Here is a 7,599-nt window from a genome sequence, read left to right as displayed (position 1 = left end):
GCTGGTTCACTACTCCTTCTAATAGCTCCTTCTTAGCTTTCTTCCACTCGCCCTTATGAGAAGTAGATGGCTTGCCATGTCCATTTTGACCTGCATCTATTCGGGCTTTCTCCTCTCCTTTGCATGTCTCCTTTTACTAGAGACCTCCTATTCTTAAGAATGTCTTTGATTTTGTGTCGCGCCCATCTACTATTAAACCTTTGGTCGTGAGGATTAGGATACTTCTTGTGGACAGCTTTAATGCAATCATCCACCACTAGGCTCTCCCTTTGCTGCTTAAACTATATAAAGTAGTCTTTATAGTGTGCAAAAACTACTTGGTGCAAGTAGTTTACCACCTCCTTCCCCCACGAGAGTCATCAACTATGCCACCCACATCTATGATATCATAATATGATATATCACCATGATGTGGTGGTGACTCTAAAGAACTATCCCCACCCCCAAAGCACTGCCCTAGGCATCCTCTATCTCCTCTACCTCCTCTCTCAGTGCTAGTGCGACGTGAGGTACGACTGCCACTATCTCCATGACTAACGACGATGACTGCCACTCTCATGAGAGCCATGATAACTGTGAGATGTCACATCTCCTGAAGGTGGAGGTGTAGGAGATGCTGAAGCACTAACTGGGGCTGACGGATGAGGGGTGAATGTAAAGGAAGGTGAAGTGCCTGGCAAGGGTAAAGTGCCTGGCAAGGGACTCTGCTGGCTGTGGGAGGACCTGATGGTAAAGGGGTGCCTGTTGCATAAGTTGCCAACTGTTCGCAGGAGTATAGCCAAAGATGCCCTCTACCTCTCTAGCAAACCGTCGTTGAGACTCTCGATGAGAGCCTCAACCTGTGGGTCTGTGGGACAAGAGGACGAGGACCCATGCCACATCTATATAAACAAAGAAAATATTAAAAAAATATTATGCAAGCTAGAGAAGCCTTATGCAAGCATTATGTTTAACGTACTATGCATAAGCTTAAAACACTATGCATTATGTTTAAAGCACTATGTGTTATGCAAGCTGTTACGCAAGCCTTGCATAAAACATTATACATTAGGACTTATGCATGAGGCCTTATGCATAAAGCTTAAAGCTTTATGCATAAGACTTATACGTAAAGCACTATGCATAAGGCCTTAAGCATGAGGCCTTAAGCATAAAACTATGCATGAGGCCTTATACATAAGGCTTATGCATAAAGCACTATGTATAAGGCCTTAAGCATAAAGCTATGCATGAGGCCTTATGCATAAGGCTTATGCATACAGCACTAACAGAGGGAGCAGAGGGGAAGCGAAAATAGTTACGGCGTCGACGCGGGATTATTCAAATTTTTTTTAACAGAACGCGTCTATAAGCGCATCTATATCAGTATAGACATGCTTGTAGACGTGCATATAGCCGCGTAAACCCTACCAGATCGTAAATTCGCCCATGGCCCCTCTCTCACTTCCATTTGTCTCTAGTTTGCGGGGCTATGTTCTCATTCTCTTGTAGTGTTGCTTGCAGCTTGAGTTCGAAGCTTGGCTTATTCTCTAAGTGAGTGGGTCCTTGATTGGGTGACTGTACTTAAGAGTATACTTGTCACGTAGCTTGTAAAACATCACGTGGGAGTTCGATCGGATGCGAAGTCCGTATGCCGGAGCACGAACGTCATGTGCATCCAGGGTCTAGGGGTGAGGGCGTCCAAGTCAAAGCACTTGGGCGGTCCGACAGGCTTAGGGGCGGGTAGGTCCCTATAAGTACCTGGGAGTGTGGTGTTATCCACATTCTCCTCTATGGCTGGGTGGTGACTAGAGCTCCTTGTCCTCTTATGCTATGATGGTGATTACGATGATGTAACATTGATATCAGAGCATAGTTGGATTCGGCCCCGCTCGCTTCTTCTCGCGCGTGATCAAGCTCCCGAAAGAGATAAGCCTTATCTTATCTTGTTAATTTGTTTATTTTGGGATCTCATAATTTTTTCTCTCTCTGGGGTCTGCTTGCCTGTGTGGTGGGAGTAGGGGCCATAGCCATAACATGAGAGTGCTTGAGGGGGAAGCTCACGATTGAAGCAAGACGAAGCAAGAGAATCTCCTCTCTCTCTCTCTCTCTCTCTCTCTCTCTCTCTCTCTCTCATTTCAGCAAGAGAGACAATAGGTTGAAAGGAGAACGCGGTCTCTATTGAAAAGGGACTCTCTATTTGCTGGGGGGGGAGCCGCTACTCTCTCTCTCTCTCGCTCTCTCTCTCTCTCTTTCACTTGCAACTACAGCAGGCAGCTGGCTAAGAGGGGGGCCGCATTCCCTCCCTCTCTCTCTTGTGTGGCGGCTGCAACAACAGTAAAGAAGAGACCGCAGCTTCAAGGGAGAAGATGCCAACTTCCAAGAATGAAGAACCAACGCCCAGGCCAAGCGCGGAACAGCAGCAACACGTTGCCTTGGTTCTGCGCCGCCTGGCAGCAATAGCAGATCTGCCACACGATACAAGATAAGGCTTCATAACCTTAATAATTTTTTTAAATTTTAAATTTTATTGCAAGCTTTAAAGTGTGTGATGGGGGAAGAAAACCCGTTAGATCACTCAGCGATCTTCACCACCGACAGAATGAGCACGATGGGACATTCACACATCAAGGTGCAGGGCAGGGAGGCCGGGAGCCAACACCCACTCTCGCAAGGCATTCGCGCTGTCGTGACGTGTGCGGTATAGCCAGGAAAGTACGAGACTTCTAGCTGTGAGAGTAGGTACCAAATCTAACAAGGAAACTCACACACAAAATTTCCCAAGGAGTATTGGACATCTCCATTTTCAATGACATATACATGTGTCGATTCACCTCAATACATCCTTGAATTCATCCTGATGATTGCACAAAATTGCGTACCAAGTGCTTGTCCCTTTATTCACTGACTCCTTCCTCCAAATCCTTTGAACCAATCACATGTAGGCATAACATAACCTTCAATTTTTTCCAACATACATGTGACCATTTACATTCTTTACATCCAGTGATCAAAACCATCATTTCAAGATGCTCTTTATCACCTGAAAACCTGCCTTAATATTCTAACATCTCACAAGCAAAAGATGGCATACGGCATAGCTATAACATGCTCATGATTTCCAAAACTCAATCAAGCAGAAGCAAGACCAACTTCCCGTGATTTAAATGTGCTTTAGATACCTTTTTCCCACAAAACACCAAGTTCCAAAACCATTAACTTGTTCTCCAAAGCTTTTTTACTCATTTTCCAAATCCTTTAAGGATTTAAGAGTTTTCGCCTTTTTCTAAATCAAAAGAAATAGTAAAAAAAAACTTATCTGAACGTTTCGAGTGAATTTACACTTTGATTTTATTTTTGCTAATCTCATAAGTCGCTTCAGAGCTGACTACGCGATGGAGAATACGCGGGAAGCAACAGTCGCATCAGCGCAGACCATGCATTGGAGAAAACATGGAATTAGTCGAAATCATCTCTTCATGTAGTACTCATTTCCCTCTTCATTTCTAGCACCTACAAGCTATGAACAGTAGGTATATCCTTGAAATGAAATTCTCTGGTCGATATCACACTGGTTCGCGTTTCTGCAGACGTTCCCCAAACTCTGATATGCGCCGCCTGCAATTCTTTGGTTTTTCTCCTCTTTCCCGAGAGGAAATCGGCCCCCACACCACATCAAGAAAGCTTCATTTGGCATCCTTATTACACATATGACCTTGCCATCTAAAGCATATGATCAAGACCACGACCATTATGTACCATAAAAGTTCTCTGTCTCAGTGTTAATATCAACTCAACCATGATAGGCACGGCTTATGAGCATTTCACCATCTCATGGAATCAATAAAACAGTCAAACCCACAAGCATAATCCAGTCCTATCAAGGCACAAGGTGTCTGCTATCTCCAAAATTCTCCATAAGCATTAAAAACTCCACAATTCACACCACACTGTCAAAGGCTTCGAGACCTGGCTCAGCCTCAGCTCATCTTATTGAACCTCATTTACAATATGAACATATGCACTCAGGCATCATATAATGACTCATCATGGCACTTAACCCCATGCATCTGGATTTGTATTTGATGGCCTCACATGCATGGTTTCACACCATAGACGTGCCATGGCACGACATCCACCCCCTCTAAACCTGCACATCCTCTGGAATGTGCCAAATCATCATCAAGATCCACATATAACTGGATGTCGTCTTCATCTTCTGCATTACCAGGAAGATCATCCTCTTCCTCTTCAACCATATCCATACTACCACTGTCAAACCTCTCATCCTGAGTCTCCTGTGAGTCAAAAGGATCACTGTCATGCCTTCTTTTAAATATCTTGATTCTTTTGCCTGCCACAAGATTCTTAATTTCTGTTCCATCAAGCTCACACAGAGTATACGTGGCATTTCGATGTACATGCTTGACAATGTAAGGGCCAAACCATCTTTTTGCAAATTTTCTTTGAACAGTGAATTGGTTGTCAAGGCTACTATCATACATTAGAACCCAATCACCTTCTTCAATAGGTTTTGGCCGGAGTCTGTGTCTTCTATCAAATCTTTCTTTATTTTTCAACCTTGCATCTTTCAAGCGGGCTTTAGCAAGCTCTACATCTTCAGGCCTCCTCTCCAACTGTCTTATTCGCAATGCAAGGAGGTCATCTCTGCTCAATCCTTCCACCCAGGGCAATACATTCCAAGTTAGAACTACTTCTTCAACTGGCATCACTGGCTTCTGACCATACATTAATTCTGCAGGCATGTATCCTGTTACTGAGCTATGAGTTGTACGGTCAGCCCACAAGGCATATGGTAGCAGCTTTGGCCACTCTCGCATTCTTTCTCTGCATGCCTTAGCCAAAGCTTTAATGATTGGAGGATGTCCTCGCTCACTTTTTCCATTGCCCTCAGGATTGTAAGCACATGTTAAGGACAGTTTGATACCAATTCTAGAGAAGAATTCCCTTGCTTCTTCAACATCTAGCTCACCCCTATCAGTTGTTATTTTCCCAACACAACCATACCGGCAAATCACATCTTCCAAGAGAAATTTACATATTGTTTCCGTACTCTTTGTTCTAAGAGCACGCCCCTCTACCTGATTTGTTAAATCTTCTCTCGCAAGTGCTATATACCGCATCTGCCAAATAAGTTGTAGTGCATGGCAGGTGGGTAGGTTGGTTGCAATCCATCACGATGCCGCACATTTGAGTACATTTGGCATACCATGCATGTTTCCACATATTGGGAAATATCCTTGTACATTCCTTTCCACCAATATTTTTCCTTTATTTTGGTAAAGGTGGCCCACACACTTCTATGTCCAGCCCAGAGACTCTCATGGAATTCTTTCACAAGCTTTCCTTGAGTCTCTTTATCACATATGACTCTCTGTGGCATAGCATTCCTCTGCTTAGGATGCTTCCAGAGGTACCCATCCTTTAGGAAATAACCATATGCTTTTCTGCGGATCCTCTTAAATTCTGAGTCAGACCAATTTTCTTGCCTTGTCAGAGTACTCAAATATTGACCAATAAGCAACCAATCTCCTTCATATATTTCCTCAATAAAAGACTCAAGTGCATTTGATAGGCAAATATGGTCCCCTTTTGCATATGCTGTAGTATAGAACTTTGTACCCACATCATCAATGTCACTTATCATCTCTTTCTCATCTTCATACCTGGCTCTTGATAGCATATCTGCAACTGGATTATCTTTTCCTGCAATATGCTCAAACTCAGGATTTAGTGACTTGATATAGGCAATCCACCTAAGCATAGCAATATCTGGAGTGGTACAGCTTATTATCATCCCAAGAAGTGGCAAGCAATCAGTTTCCACAAGTACAGATGCCCCAATAAGATATTCTTTTTCACATTTTAGAGCAGTGACTATTCCCCATAACTCTCTCTTGATCTGTGGATACTTTCGTTGTCGAAAGCTTAATACCCACACTCCGCCAACTAAGACCATCAGGTGCATATGGCTCAATATCATTCACACCCTCTGCAGTTAATGGGGAAAGCTGTAAGGAGTTTTTGACCGCAATGCGGAAGCGGTGGGAAGCCTTCTTGAGACTTTGGAGGCCTAGCCCTTTCCTCGCAGATAGAGGCGGTGACTCCATTTGGCATTACAGACCACCAGGATGGTTGTTCCCCCCCTTCCCCTTGTATGAGATAGCCTTCTCCTCACAGAGTGGCTAGCCGGAGGAAAAGCATCTTTTCCCCTTTGATCATTTGCGTCCCGCCCTTATATGAGGTGACATTTATAGCGGCTGGGATTGGCCCTTCCTTGATAAGATATGCCTTTGGAATACCCGCTCTGGGGGCTGAGATGAGCACTCTTGCTGTAGAGTAAATCCCAGCTGCAGCAAGGCTTGCCCATTCGAGGAAAGGTATGCACACGCGTGTGAGGGATTTCTATGGCTTTTTTGTGTATCATCTATTGTGTATGTTCCGTGATATGGACGACGGACCACCCATTTGCCTAAAATATATTTTGAGGTGATTTTGTAAAACACTCTTTACGCCTTGTCCTCTGTCATCGTGGTTAAAAAAGTTACAAAAGACTCATCTTCAAAGAAGCACCAGACCAGACCACCACTCTTCAACAACCCTAAACCAGGGTCTAAGCCAACTGGGTTAAAGAAGTCTGTGAGGCCAACATGCAGATGCTAATAGAACTGATCAACGTCTTCTGGGTTCGAGGTTATGTTGGGTGGTGGAGGACAAATGGGTGGCCCATTCAACATGTAGACCTCTACGATTGCTGCTGGTTGCTGTGAGGTTATTCCACTTCCTGGTGGCGGTTCATCCCTCACAGGTCCTTGGCGCTGGATCTGTGAGGACCCTTTCGGTGCCACAGCGCTCCGTCTGTCTAGCTACCTACTAAGCACGTGTAGCAAGGAAAGCCTAGTCAATTAGTGTGTACCCAAACAAGAACTTTTTGGTGTCTGGACTACCGATCTCTTTGCGCGCGCGGTTCAAGCCCCCCCTTTTTTTTACAAACCAGAACTAACGAAAGGCACTCGCGGAAAGCGCCAGGTATATGATAGTAGGTTCCCGCAAGATCCAGTTGGCCCGTCTAGTTTGGAATTTGTTAGAGAAAACGATCTTGGCCTTAAGTTTCCAACCCTCCGTTGTAGTCTAGTTGGTTAGGATACTCGGCTCTCACCCGAGCGACCCGGGTTCAAGTCCCGGCAACGGAAAGTTGCTCCCGAGTAACAATCTATCTACTACGGTCCCTTTTTAGTTATAGCGCAACTTGTAATCCAGTGTACGGACTGCTTGTATCTACCACTTACACTTGGTCTTGTCTATCACCTTCTCTTTCACTTTCCTCAGCATAATGCGGATAGCCAGAGAGAGAGAGAGAGAGAATTAATTTGTAAGTTATTGGAGAATTTGTTGTTGAGGGAGGGGGGGGGGGGGGACAATTTGTAAAAGCCATTATATTGTAAAAGCCATTATATTGTAAAAGCGCCAACAAGTGTAAAGAGAGAGAGAGAGAGAGAGAGAGAAAATTTGTTGAGGGGTGTGTGGGAGTGGGAGAGAGAGAGAGAGAGAGAATTTGTTGAGGGGAAGTGCTAGACACCCATCTATGCGAGTCAGTTG

General features: G+C 44.5%; 1 non-coding gene across 1 annotated transcript; it reads left to right on the top strand.

Moving 5' to 3' along the window:
• The first annotated feature begins 7,120 nt into the window (after positions 1-7,120).
• Positions 7,121-7,193, top strand: TRNAE-CUC (transfer RNA glutamic acid (anticodon CUC)). Its single transcript has one exon. It is a non-coding gene; the product is annotated as a tRNA-Glu (tRNA).
• The last annotated feature ends 406 nt before the right edge of the window (positions 7,194-7,599 follow it).

This window comes from Cibotium barometz, chromosome 66, assembly GCF_041138505.1.
Source record: "Cibotium barometz isolate CiBa-2024 chromosome 66, ASM4113850v1, whole genome shotgun sequence".
NCBI classification, from domain to species: domain Eukaryota; kingdom Viridiplantae; phylum Streptophyta; class Polypodiopsida; order Cyatheales; family Cibotiaceae; genus Cibotium; species Cibotium barometz.
The sequence above is the reverse complement of the archived record's forward strand: the minus strand, read 5'-3'. Positions and strand labels throughout refer to the sequence as shown.